This window comes from Acomys minous (genome assembly GCF_964271855.1).
Source record: "Acomys minous genome assembly, chromosome: 7".
Taxonomy (NCBI): Eukaryota; Metazoa; Chordata; class Mammalia; order Rodentia; family Muridae; genus Acomys; species Acomys minous.
The window spans coordinates 873,199-887,708 of record NC_140488.1 but is presented as its reverse complement, the minus strand read 5'-3'; the positions used below and the strand labels follow the sequence as shown (position 1 = coordinate 887,708).

The 14,510-nt window shown below is 40.0% G+C and overlaps 1 pseudogene across 1 annotated transcript; it reads left to right on the top strand.

Annotated features, from left to right (window-relative positions):
• Positions 1–7,250: 7,250 nt before the first annotated feature.
• On the top strand, positions 7,251–8,728 carry LOC311602625 (non-selective voltage-gated ion channel VDAC1-like; annotated as a pseudogene). Its single transcript has one exon. The product of its transcript is annotated as a non-selective voltage-gated ion channel VDAC1-like (transcript).
• Positions 8,729–14,510: the final 5,782 nt, after the last annotated feature.

The following is a 14,510-nucleotide window of genomic DNA, read 5'->3' as shown; positions in this document are numbered from 1 at the left end:
GCCCTCTTTCCCTCCCACCTCTCTTTCTCTCTCTCTCTCTCTCTCTCTCTCTCTCTCTCTCTCTCTCTGTGTGTGTGTGTGTGTGTGTGTGTGTGTGTGTGTGTATGTGTGTGTCTATGTATATATGTGTGTGTAATTTCCAAAAATATAATATAAATATAAGTGACCTTGGATCAACAACTATGATAAAAGAATGAGACCACAGTGGAAGACCAGCCGCTGTCATACAGAACAGGCTTGAGTACCTCTGATTCCCAGTGAACCAAAGAGATATCAACAGTTTCTCAGACAAAGGAAAGTGTTTAGACCAACTAAGAAGGGGAGAACTCATTTAATCAGCCAGTGTTGGGTGTGGGAAAGATGGCAATTAGTTAGTTAGGGAAGGAAGTCCCAAATCCAGTGAAAGGGTGTGGAATCCCAACTACCAAAATAGGCGATAGGTGGGAGACGTAAACTGTTGGTTGGCAGTACTTATCTGGATTCCATTTGAAGTGAGAGGTAAATTTTCTGTAGCTTATAAGAATCCATTTAAGTTTGCAAAAGGAGATGAATTTTAGACATGTTAGCATCACCAGTGTTGTGGGGAAGATAATGTAACCATGTGTGAATGCCCCCATTTTAAAATGTGTATATAAACCTGGCTTGCTGTTCTCCAAAATACACTCAGAATCAAACAGCACCTTTGCATTTGTTTTCTGTTGTGTCACTCGCCTATCTTTGTCCACTGACACTTACAGAACTCCCAACCCAAGGATAGATACCAAACTGAGATGGCCCATGGCATTTCTCTTCCTCCTCCTCCTCTCCCTTCTCCTCCTCCTCCTCCTCCTCCTCCTCTTTCTTCTCTTCCTTCTTCTACTTTAGTTTTTTGAGACAGGGTTTCTCTGTGTAGCCCTGGCTGTCCTGGAACTCACCCTGTTGACCAGTCTGATTTTGAACTCACAGAGATACACCTGCCTCTGCCTCCTGAGTACTGGGATTAAAGGCGTGCACCACCACCACCCAGGCCAGTAAATATTAACAACAAAAATCATAGAAGAAAATTTCCCTAATTTAAAGAAGAAATGCCAGCTGGAGAGGTGGCTTAGCAGTTAAGAGCACTGTCTGTTCTTCCAGATGTCCTGAGTTCAATTCCCAGAAACCACATGGTGGCTTACAACCATCTATAATGAGATCTGGTGCCCTCTTCTGGCCTGCAGATATGAATGCAGGCAGAACACTGTATACATAATAAACAAACAAACAAACAAATAAATCTTTGAAAGAAAAAAAAAAGAGAGATGCTCACAAACATAAAAGAGGCCTACAGAACACCAAATAGAGTAGACCAGAAAGGAAAATCCTCCTGCCACATAATAATCAAAACACAAAATATACAGAACAAAGAAAACATATTAAAAGCAGCAAGGGAATGGGCCAAGTAACATACAATGAAAAATCTGTCAGAATCACACCCAACTTTTCAACAGAGACATTAAAAGCTACAAGAGCCTGGGCAAATGTCTTACAAACTCTAAGAGACCACAGATACTAGTTCAGATTGCAATACCAAGCAAAACTTTAAATAACCATAGAGGGAGAAAACAAGGTATTCCACAGCAAAAACAAATTTAAACACTGCCTTTCCACAAATGCAGCCTTACAGAAGATTCTAGAAGGAAAACTCCCACCCAATGATGCTATCTATACCCAGTTAAACACAGGAAATATATAACTCCACTTTTGCAAAACAAAATTAGACAAGCACACACACTACCACAACCAACATCAAAATCAAAGGACCTAACAGTCACTGGTCATTAATCTCTCAACTCTCCAATAAAAAGACACAGACTACCAGAATGGATGCAAAAACAGGACACAACATTCTTCTCCATAAAGCAAACACACCTCTGTCACAAAGATAGACATTACCTGAGAGTAAATGGCTGGAAGAAGGTCTTCCAAGCAAATACACAAGAAGCAAGCAGGAGCAGCCATTCCAATATCTAATAAAATAGACTTTCAACCAGAATTAATCAAAAGAGATGAGAAAGAACAATTGATACGCATCAAAGGAAAATTCAACCAAGATGACATCACAATTCTGAACATCTTTGATCCAAATACAAGGGCATCCACATTTGTAAAAGAAACATTAATAAAGCTTAGACCACACACCAATCACCACATATTAATAGTGGGAGACTTCAACACCCCCCTCTCTCCTAAGGATAGCTCAATGAAACAGAAGCTAAACCAAGAAACAATGACACTAAGAGACCTCATGAATCAAATGGACCTAAGAGATATCCACATAACTTTTCACCTAAATACAGAAGATTATATCTACTTCTCAGCATCTCACTGATCCTTCTCCAAAACTGACCATATGCTAGGTCACAAGCAAGCCTTAACAGATACAAGAAGATTGAAATAATACCGTATATCCTACCAAACCACCATAAACTAAAGCTGGATTTCAACAACAACAAAGATAACATAAATCCTATGCACACATGGAAACTGAACAACTATCTACTCAATAACAACTGGGTCAGGGAAGAAATAACGAAACTATGGACTTGCTAAAATTCAACAAAAATAAAGGTACAACATACCCAAATTTATGGGCCACTTTGAAAGCAGTGCTAAGAGGAAAGTTCATATCACTAAGTGTCTTTATAAAGAGATTGTAAACGTCTCATACAAGCAACTTAATGACACACCTGGAAGCTCTAGAACAAAAAGAAGCAGAAACACCCAAGAGGAATAGATGGCTGGAAATAATCAAACTCAGGGCTGAAATCAATAAATTAGAAACAAAGAGAACAATTCAAAGAATCAATGAAACCAGGAGCTGGTTCTTTCAGAAAATCAACAAGATAGACAAACCCTTAACCAAACTAACTAAAAGGCAGAGAAACAGTATACAAATCAACAAAATCAGAAATGAAAAGGGAGACATAACAACAGATGATAAATCCAAAGAATCATTAGGTCTAAGTTCAAGAACCCATGTTCCTCAAAAATTTTAAATGTAAGTGAAATGGACAATTTTCTGTATAGATTCCACTTACCAAAATTGAATCAAGATCAGGTAAACAAAATCAACAGTCCTATATCTCCTATGGAAATAGAAGCAGTCATAAAAAGTTTCCCAACCAAAAAGAGCCAAGGGACATATGGATTCAGCAAAGAATTCTACCAGACCTTCAAAGAAGAGCTAGTACTAGCTCTCTTCAAACTATTCCACAAAATAGAAACAGAAGGATCATTACCAAACTCATTGTATGATGCCACAGTCACCGTGATACCTAAACCACACAAAGACCCACTAAAGAAAGAGAATTTCAGACCAATCTCTCTTATGAACATTGGTGCAAAAATATTCAATAAAACACTCACAAACCGAACCCAAGAACACATAAAAATATCATTCACCATGGCCTAGTAAGTAGGCTTCATCCTAGGCATGCAGGGATGATTCAACATATGGAAATCCATCAATATAATGCACCATAAGGACAATTGGGAGAAAACCCACTTGATCGTCTCCTTAGATGCTGAAAAAGCATTTGACAAAATCGAATGCCCATTCATGTTTAAAGTCTTGGAGATATCAGGTATACAAGGCACATATCTAAACATAATAAATGCTTTATACAGCAAGCTGATAGCCAACATCAAACTTAATGGAGAGAGGACTCAATGAAATTCCACTAAAATCAGGGACTAGACAAGGCTGCCAACTCACTCCATATATTTTCATTATAGTACTTGAAGTTCTAGCTAGAGCAATAAGACAACAAAATGAGATCAAGGGGATCCACGTTGGAAAGGAAGAAGTCAAAGTATGGCTATTTGTAGATGATATGATATTATACATAATTGTCCCCCCAAATTCCACCAGAGAGCTCCAACAGCTGATAAACACCTTCAACAATGTGGCTGGATATAAGATTAATTTTTTTAAAAAATCAGCAGCCCTCTCATATACAAATGACAAATGGGCTGAGAAAAAAAATTAGTGAAACTACACCCTTCACAATAGCCACTATATATATCTTGGTGTAACTTTAACTAAGCAAGTGAACTTCAAGTTTCTGAGTAAAGAAATTGAAGAAGATATCAGAAGATGGAAAGATCTCCCATACTCGTGGATTGGAAGGATCAAAGTAGTAAAAAAAAAATTATCAAAAGCGGGCTACAGATTCAATGCAATCCCTATCAAAATATCTACATAATTCTTTACATACCTTGAGAGCTCAACTCTCGACTTCATATAGAAAAACATAAAACCCCAAATAGCTAAAACTATCCTGTAAATCAAAGATCTTCCAGAAGAATCTTCATCCCGGATCTCAAGCTGTACTCTAGAGCAACCGTAATAGAAACAGCATGGTACTGGCATAGAAACAGACATGTGCATCAATGGAATCAAATTGAAGACCCAGAAATAAATCCACATACCTATGGACACCAGATTTCGGACAGTGAAGCCAAAACCATACAATGGAGAAAAAAGGAGATAGCATCTTCAACCAATAGTGCTGGTCTAACTGGATTTCTAGGTGTAGAAAAATGCAAATAGATCCATTTTCATCACCCTGCACAAAACTAAAGTCCAAGTGGATTAAAGACCTCAACATAAAACCAGACACACTAAATATGTTGGAAGAAAAAGTGGGGAAGAGCCTTGAACTCGTTGGTACAGAAGACAAGTTCCTGAACAGAACACCAATAGCTCAGTCTCTAAGATGAACAATTAATAAATGGGACATCATGAAACTGAGAAGATTCTGTAAGGCAAAGGAGAACAGAACAAAACGACAGCCAACAGACTGGGAGAAGATCTTCACGAACCCTACATCCAACAGAGGCCTAATATCCAAAATATATATATAGAAATCAGGAAATTAAACAGCACCAAACCAAATAACCCAATTAAGAAATGGGGTTCAGAGGTAAACATATAACCCAATTAAACAAGAGAGAAATATCAAGTGCCTGAGAAACACTAAAGAAATGCTCAACATCCTTAATCATCAGGGAAATACAAATCAAAATTACTCAGATTCCATCTTACACCTGACAGAATGGTGAAGATAAGAATCTCAAGTGACAGCACATGTTGTCGAGGATGTAGAGAAAGGGGAACACTCCTTCATTGCTGGTGGGAGTGCAAGCTTGTACAACCACTTGGGAAATCAATCTGGTGCTTTCCGAGAAAGTTGGAAATAGTGCTACCTCAAGACCCAGCTATTTCACTCCTGGGCATATATGTGAAAGATGCTCCACCATACAAGGACATTTGCATGTAATCCTAGTGCTGAACAAGTGGAAACTAAGGATCCTGGGGCTTGCTGACAGCTGGTCTAACTGAATCAACAAATTCCAGGCTCAGTGAGAGACTCATCCACACAAAAATAGAGTGGAGAGTGATTTCTGGCCTCTGTACACACACACACACACACACACACACACACACACACACACACACACACCAAACAAACAAACAAATAAACAAAATAAACAAAAACATATTCACCACAAAAAAGAGGAAAGAAAAATTACTTATCACTTACAATGGTGTCCCCAAAATATGATTTACCCAGAGAAGCACTTAAAAATGTAAAACTTTTATACTTAAAAACTAAAAATTGTCAACTTATAGCCATGGATCATGTTGGTAGGTGATCTGGCCATCTCTTCCACAGTCACACCTGCAGGGAGAGCTCTTCAGCACTGCCCTAGATAGCTCACTCAATGCTGCAGCAGGCAAAGGGCAGAGCTAGGTCTCCTGTTCTCATGCCCTTGGGCTTGGCTTACCTGTGCCCAAGCCACCGGGGCCAGCTCTACCCTATATATGAACTACACCAATGACTCACTGTAGTGAACATTTGCAACTAACAATGTGTGGACAAAAATGTATACTGTGGGACAAACTACAGCTTCCATGATTTAAAATTTTATTTGGGAAAGAAAGTTGCAAGGGTGCATATGAAGGGATGGAGAGATTAGTGGGATTAGGGTGCATGATTCACAAAGAATCAATAAAAGTTAAAAAAAACTCTAAAAATTGTCAAGAAGAAAATTTAAAGAAGACTTAAATAAATGGAGAAATGGAACATGAGCACAGATTGGAAGACCCACTACTAAAATGCCCATTCTCTTCACGTTCTCTATATATATAAATTCAATCTCTAAATCTGGACTATATAAAGTATAAAAAATAAATAAGAAAACCAATTCCAAAATGTCCATAGACATGCAGGTAAATCAAATTTGAAAAAGAGGAATAAAAGTTGGAAGGTATAAGATGGTTGAAAGAGTATTTGGATGAAATAAAAAGCTGCTAGAAAGGTAGGCTGATGTGGCCATACTGGAAAACCATTAATCTAATAAAGTCAAAAATCACACTTATGATATGGCCAGGAATCCTTTTATCACTTACTCAAGAGAACTAAAAATATATACCCACATAAAGACTTGTATATGATATTTCTTATTGGCTTTATTAACAACCACAATCTGAAAACAGCTCAAATGACCATCCACAGATCAATAGCAGTGGACATAGAGATGGCTGCAAATGCATAAAGACATGGCCACAGAGACTCACACAGCTCTGCAAATAATACTGCTTCTCCTTCACCATGAAAGCAATATGCTATTTCTCTATCTCAGGGACTCACCTTTGTAAGTGTCCATATGGGGTTCTTATTCATTGTCCCCTCTTCACCACTCTGGTGCCTTCTGACAAGCCCTAGTTGGGTGTTAAAGCATCTTTCAAGGGAAGGCAAAAGAAGGAGAGCCTGCTTTGTTTCTTCTACCTGACCCAAGGGAGTCCTCCTTCCCTTTTACTTACCGTGTAGGACCACTGTCATGACAAGGGCTGCACACTAATTTACAGAAATACCCTTGGGGTGATTATACAATTTATGAACCACTCAAAGTGTTCAGAACCTTAGAAAATGAGAACAAAGATGCTAGCAAGTACAGTGTGGGGAAACTATATCCAAGGTGATTTCAGCATTTCAGACAAGTGCTCCTTGATTAGGAAATAAACAGGTAGCTCATTTTAAGGAAGGGCCATTCTCTGGAGATAAGCCATGGATTCACCAAGGGATTGATTGTACTGTTTCTATCTCAGATACTGGCAAACCAGCTGTTGTTCTCACCTGACTCCTTAAAAGAAAAAAATCTTTATCTGGGGATCCCAGGATCCTAGCCGCCCCCTCCCGCCCCCTGCCCCCCCCCCCCCCCCCCGCCTTCACCGCCTCTGAGAAAATGGCTGTGCCTCCCATATATGCTGATCTCGGCCAGTCCGCCAGGGATGTCTTTACCAAGGGCTACGGCTTTGGCTTAATAAAACTTGATTTGAAAATGAAGTCCGAGAATGGATTGGAATTTACCAGCTCGGGCTCTGCCAACACAGAGACGACCAAAGTGATTGGCAGCCTGGAAACCAAGCACAGGTGGACTGAGTACGGACTAACGTTTACGGAGAAGTGGAACACAGACAACACCCTGGCACCGAGATCACCGTGGAAGACCAGCTTGCGCGCGGACTGAAGCTGACCTTTGACTCGTCCTTCTCGCCTAACACTGGGAAAAAGAATGCTAAAATCAAGACAGGGTATAAGAGGGAGCATATCAACCTAGGCTGTGACGTGGACTTTGACATCGCTGTGCCCTCAATCCGGGGTGCTCTGGTGCTTGGCTATGAGGGCTGGCTGGCTGGCTACCAGATGAATTCTGAGACTTCCAAGTCCGGAGTGACCCAGAGCAACTTCGCAGTTGGCTACAAGATGGACGAATTCCAGCTTCATACTAATGTGAACGACGGGACAGAGTTTGGTGGCCCCATTTACCGGAAGGTGAACAAGAAGTTGGAGACTGCTGTCAATCTCGCCTGGACAGCAGGAAACAGTAACACTCGCTTTAGAATAGCAGCCAAGTATGAAGTCGACCCTGATGCCTGCTTTTCGGCCAAAGTGAACAACTCTAGCCTGATTGGCTTAGGGTACACTCAGACCCTGAAGCCAGGTATCAAACCGACACTGTCACCTCTGCTGGATGGCAAGAACGTCAACGCAGGTGGCCACAAGCTTGGTCTAGGACTGGAATTTCAAGCATAAATGAATATTGTACAATCGTTAATTTTAAACTATTTTGCAGCATTGCTACCTTCAGAATTTAGTGTACCTTTTAATGTTGTATATTGGGGATGCGAGATCTGATAAACACCACGTTAGACCTCCATGCTAAGGATGACTCGGCTTTAAAGTGTTTACCACTTCAGAGGTACAGCAGAAACTCCATTCCAGAAAGGCTCCCTTTGGCTGTAGGCATGGGTTGGGGAGGAGCCCCTCTAGAGATGCCAGGCTGCAAGTGGAAGCTGGGAACGTGCGAGCCCTTTGTAAATTTGTGTCCACTCTCCAGATGAAATTGTGATTTCCTGAGTGACCCTGGTGTCCCAATCCTAACTGCCGGGAAGCATGCGCACACCTCTGTGACAAGGACACTTTAGCAGATCATGATGCCCTGTTCCCATCCTAGCCCATCAGTTACCTGGTTTACACCAAAAGTAGTTGTCAGGGTGTGGTTGGCTGTTTCTTCTGTGCCATTTTAGGGCAGAGTGGGTGGGCACGATGGAGGAAGCCATTCAGGACTTAATGCTTCTCTGTGTTGTGGTGTGGTTTTCTTTTCTTTCTTTCTTTCTTTCTTTCTTTCTTTCTTTCTTCTATTTTTCAGCCCTTCCCCTCTTATTTCCCCCCCCCCTTTTGCCGTTGCACCAGAGTATGAAATAGCTTCTGGTTTTTCCAGCCCTGAGCTGGGCAGGTGATTGAGGTCACACTCTGACAACACTAGGGATCTAAACTGACTTCTGTTGTAGACTCACCACTCTTACTTCTTAGCAGTTTAATGGGTACATTATAGAGTCTTCCATTTTGTGTGGAATTAGCTCCTCCCTTTCAAATGCTGTAATTAACATTACTTAAAATAAAACTTGAATAAAATATTGAGAAAAAACTTTTAGTTTTCTTTTTTTTATTTAAAAAATTACTTAGGTTTATACTGTATGCTGAGTATAGTCCCCTCACCCTATCACTCCATATTTTCCTCGTCCCACCCATTTTGTACCTCTAATTTCACTGTTACTGTTATGTAAGACATAAACACATGACTTTATGTAACTATATATGGTATAAAACTATATTTATCATTTATTACTTATTATATATTATTATATTTATTTTTATTGTTATTATATTTATGTAACTATATATGGTATAAAACTATATTTGTCTTTCTGAGCCCAACTTAATTCATGTAATATGATTATCTCCAGTTGCATCCATTTTCCTTAAAGGAAATAACTTCTTTGGGGTTGAAAAATCCACTTCATATGTATATAACACATCTTTCTTGTTTACGTATTTGTTTTTGTATACCCAGGTTTGCTCCATAACATAGCTATTGTGAAGAGCATTCCAATAAACATTGATGTGCAGGTGACATGTTGACTTCAAATCTTTTGAGTAAATGTCTGAGAAACTTCCTTACTTAGTTCCATAAAGGTTGGGCTAGCTCACATTCACATCTGCAGTATGTAGTTTTTCCTCTTGTCCACATCCTCAACATCATGTGTTGCTTTTTTAAATGACTGACATTTTGAGAAGAATTACATACACTCTCAATGTAGCTTTTATCCACATTCCTCTGGTGGTTGGTAATGCTGAATATTTTTAATATTTCTTAATGTGTTTATTGGCCATATGTAATCACCTTTTGCAAATGGTTCAAGAACCCATTATTATTGGATTATTTTCTTGTTGTTCAGTGTTTGCGCTTCAGTGCTTACATATTCCAGATATTAGTACTGTCAATATTGTAGCTGGCAAAGATTAAGTCCTATTCTGGAGGCTGTCTCTTCACTCTTGTTCTACAGAAGCTTTTTAATTTCATAAAGTTCCATTTGTTGACTGATAATGTGATTTCCTAAGCTGCTTGTGTCCATAATTAGTAATTCCTTGCCTATGCCTATACCTTAAAATATTTTCCATTTTTCCTCTACCAGATTCAGAGTTTCAAATTTTCTGTTCAGGTCTTTGATCCAAATGGGGTTGTTGATTTCTGAGTGGGAGCTGAGGATCTACTTTTATTCTATATGTGTATATTCAGTTTTCCAGGCACCATTTGCTAAAGAGACTATCTTTTCTCCAGTGTATATTTATGGCATCTTTTTATTTTTTATTTTTTGCATTGAAAACCAACTTCAAATTTTTTAGTATCAATAAAGTACTTTTGGGGAGAGGGTGAGCCCAGATGGCTGCACTGCTCTTACACTGTGTCTGATCACTGGGACAGCAGTGACTGCACAGTGACTTAAGGAACAAACTGAGAACGACAAAGCACCAGTGCTTGTGTTTCCCAGGTAAGAGAGGATGCACACTGTGTGGAGCACATGTGGGTCTGACCTCTGCTCCACCTGGGGCCGTGCAAGTGGATGTGCAGTTCCCTAAGTTTACCCACTCCCCTGCAAGCACTCAGTACTCGTGCTCCCCGGGTATCCAACTGACCTGGAGACTACAAAATATCCGTGTCCACACTCCTCCACCTGAGCAATCTGGCAGGGTCACCAGGGCAGCTTTCTGCTCCAATACCCTTTTACCTGCTATCCAGCAGCCAGCCCCTGGCCCCAGGTCAGAAACAGCTAGCAAGCAGAGAACGAACCTAGAGGAGGTGAATAAGGTGCCTGACCAAAATCCCATTGTCCTCTGCCTGGAGGAGGCTGCCTGGCCACTGGAGTAGTTCTGTGCTCAGATATCTTTCTGCCTTCTTGCCAGCAGCCAGACCCACCTAAGTCAGAAACAGAGGAACAAGCAGAGACTGAGCCAGAGGAGGTGAATTGGGCGTGGGTCCAAAGTCCCATTGTCCCTTGCCCAGAGGTGGCTAGCCAGGCCACTGGAGTAGCTCCCTGCTCAGATATCTTTCTGTCTGCTTTCCAGAAGTCAGACCCTCCTAGGGTAGAAACAGCTAGCAAGCAGAGAGCGAAAATAGAAGGAGGGACTTGGGCGCTGGACCAAATTCCCATTGCCTTCTACCCCAGGAGGCTGACAGGCCACTGGAGGAGTTCTCTGCTGGGTTATCTTTCTGCCTGCTCCCCAGCAGCCAGACCCTCCTAGGATAGAAACAGCAAACAGAGAAGGAACCCAGAGGAGGGGACATGGGTGCAGACCAAAGTCCTATTGTCCTCCACCCTGAGAGGCCCGCTCAGCACAGATCTCTGCCCAAATATCTTTCTGCCTGCTCCTCAGCATCCAGACCCTCCTGAGTCATAAACATCAAGTAAGCAAAGACTGAACCCAGAGGTGGTGACTTGGGTACAGACCAAAGCTCCATTGGCTATACATACCCCTATACTCACAGACCATCAGAGACCACCAAACCTGATAACCCCAGAGACATCGCAATGGGAAGAGGTCAGCCTAAGAACACAAACAACAATTCCCAGGACCATTGGACACCACCAGAAACCAGAACAAGCCCAGGAGGTACTATCACATCCGACACACAAGAGAAAGATTTCAAATCTAAGGTTATGAAAATGATAGAGGCCTTAAAGGAGGAAAATAAATCCTGGAAACTAGAACAGGAATACACAAAGAAAGAGGTGAAAGAATTGAACAAAATGTTTAAAGAAATTAGTGAGAGACTGGAAACTACAATCAAACATGAGAAGGAAATGAATAAAAGGATTGAAGACCTAAACACAATCTGAGACAATCCAGGAAATGGAAACCCTAGAGAAGAGGACAGGATCTACAGACACAAGCATCACCAACAAAATTCAAGAGATGGAAGAAAGACTATCAGGGGTAGAAGATATGACTGAAAAAATAGATACAACAGTCAAAGAAAATGTTAAATCTAAAAAGCTCCTGACACAGAACATCCAAGAAATCTGGGACACGATGAAAAGACCAAACCTAAGAATCATAGGGATAGAAGAAAAAGAAGACCCCCACCTGCAAGGCCCAGAAAATATTTTCAACAAAATAATGAAAGTAAATTTCCCTAACCCAAAGAAAGAAATGCCCGTAAATATATAAGAAGCCTACAGAACTCCAAATAGGTTGGACCAGAAAAGAAATTCTTCTGCCACATAATAATCAAAGCACTAAATGTGCAGAAGAAAGAAAGAATAGTAAAAGCTGTAAGAGAAAAAAAGGCCACGTCACCTAAAAAGGCAAACCTATCAGAATTACACCTGACTTCTCGATAGAGACTATGAAAGCCAGAAAGGCCTGAACAGAAGTCATGCAGACACTAAGAGACTACAGATGCCACCCCAGACTACTATACCCAAGAAAACTTTCAATCACCTGCTCTATAGTACCCAAAGTCCTCATTCCCTACTCACCACCCCTTCCTTCCTTCATAGTTCCTCATTATTTAATTAAAGGAAATGGGAGGAATGTAGGAATATTCTGTGCTCCCACCAGCCTGCTTCTAGGTTGCCTAGCAACCTGCAACCTCTGAGGTCATCACCTGCCTCTATTCCCAAGGGAGCCGGATGAAAGAACCACCAGCCATCCTGCATACTCTGGTCTCTTCTGGATTCTCTCTCTCCCTCTATCTGTCTGTCATGGGGCACCCTCTACTTTCTTTCCCCTTTCCTCTTCCCTTCCCACAAAAAATTCTACTTTCATACCAGATCTGTTGCATGTCATCTCTTTATCATCTATTATAACAAGCTCCCCCATAGTTGTTAAAACTTGCTTGTGTCCTAATATATGATCTGTTTCAGAGAAGGTTCCATAATGTGTTGAGAAAAATGTTTATTCTGCAGTGTTTGAGTGGAATGTTCTATAGATGTATGTTAAATTCATTTGGTTTATTATATTATTTTATTCTGATATTTCACTGTTTGTTTTTTGTCAGGATGTTCTGTCGGTTGGTGAGAGTAGAGTACCAGTTCACCTAATACTATCCTGTTAGCATTAATATATGAGTTTACATCTACTAAGATGTGTTTTATCAAATGGAGCATAGTCATAACCATGTTTTCAGAAATGTTTAGAATTGTGAATTTTGATGAATTGTTCCCTCAATCACTATGAAATTCCTTATCTCTTCTGACTGTTTTTGTTTGAAGCCTATTTTTTAAAGTATTAGGATAACACTTTTTTTTCCACAGTTCCATTTTCTTGGAATACATCTTTCCATATTTTCATAGTATCTGTAGTATCTGTCTTTCATAGTGAGGTGTGTTTCCTTGAGGCAACAAATAAATGAATCTTTGGTTCTTGAATTTAGTCTACTAATCTATGTCTTTTGACTAAGGAGTTGAGACCACCAATAACTGAAGAGTGTTAATCCTGTCATTTTGTTGATTTTATAGTGTTTTGTGCTTTTACATTCCTCTCTTGCTTGAGTATTTTCTTTTTTAATATTTTTATTTTATTTTATTGCAATGGTGTTTTGTCTGCATTCATGTCTGTGTGAGGGTATAGGTTCCCCTAGAACTATAAATACAGACAGGTGTGAGCTGCCATGTAGGTTTTGAGAACTTTATCCAGGTCCTCAGGAAGAGCAGCCAGTACTGTTAAACTCTGAGCCATCTCCCCAGCCCCTCAAGTATTTTTCTAACATGGTTCATTCTTTCCTGTGACGTTGTGGATGTGTCATGTTCTTTAATCTGAGAAATTCATTGAAGTAACTTGTGTGGAGCTGGCTTACCATCCATGAATTGCTTTAGCATTTCTTTAATCATGGAAGGTTTTCTTTCTCCTTCAGTTATGGCAAATTATGTCACTGTATACAGTAGTTGGCAGTTGGTGTCTTTTGCAATTTAAAATACATTATTCCAAGTTCTCCTGAATTTTAAAGTTTCTGTTGAGGAGCTTTACAGGTGGCTCGGTGATCAAAAGTACTTTCTGCTTTTCCATAGGATCCAAGTTTAGTTCCCATCACCACATCAGGTGGCTTTAAATTGCCTGTAATGCCAACTTCAGATGATCTGTTACCCTCATATGGCCTCTGTGGACATATGCGCATGCGCACGCACACACACACACACACACACACACACACAGAGAGAGAGAGAGAGAGAGAGAGAGAGAGAGAGAGAGAGAGACAGAGACAGAGACAGAGACAGAGACACACACAAATAAAAATTAAAATGAATATTTAAAAATTAAAAATAAACTTTCAATGGAAAAATTTGCTGTGATTCTGATAGATCTGCCTTTATTTGTGATTTGGTGCTTTTTTCTTGCTGTTTTTAATATAATATTTTTCTTTGTTGTGTTTATTGGTTTAATAATAATATGACAAGGAGAAGTTTTTTCTGGTCTTGCTTCCTGTATTTGAAATAACAGCTCTTTTTCTAATTTGGTTGTTATTTTTTGCTTTGATTTTGTTGAAAGCATTCTGTCTTTAGAATGGAGTTCTTCCCCTTCTTTGCCTATGATCACCTACAATTTGGTCTTTAATATACTGTCTGTATATATTAAAAA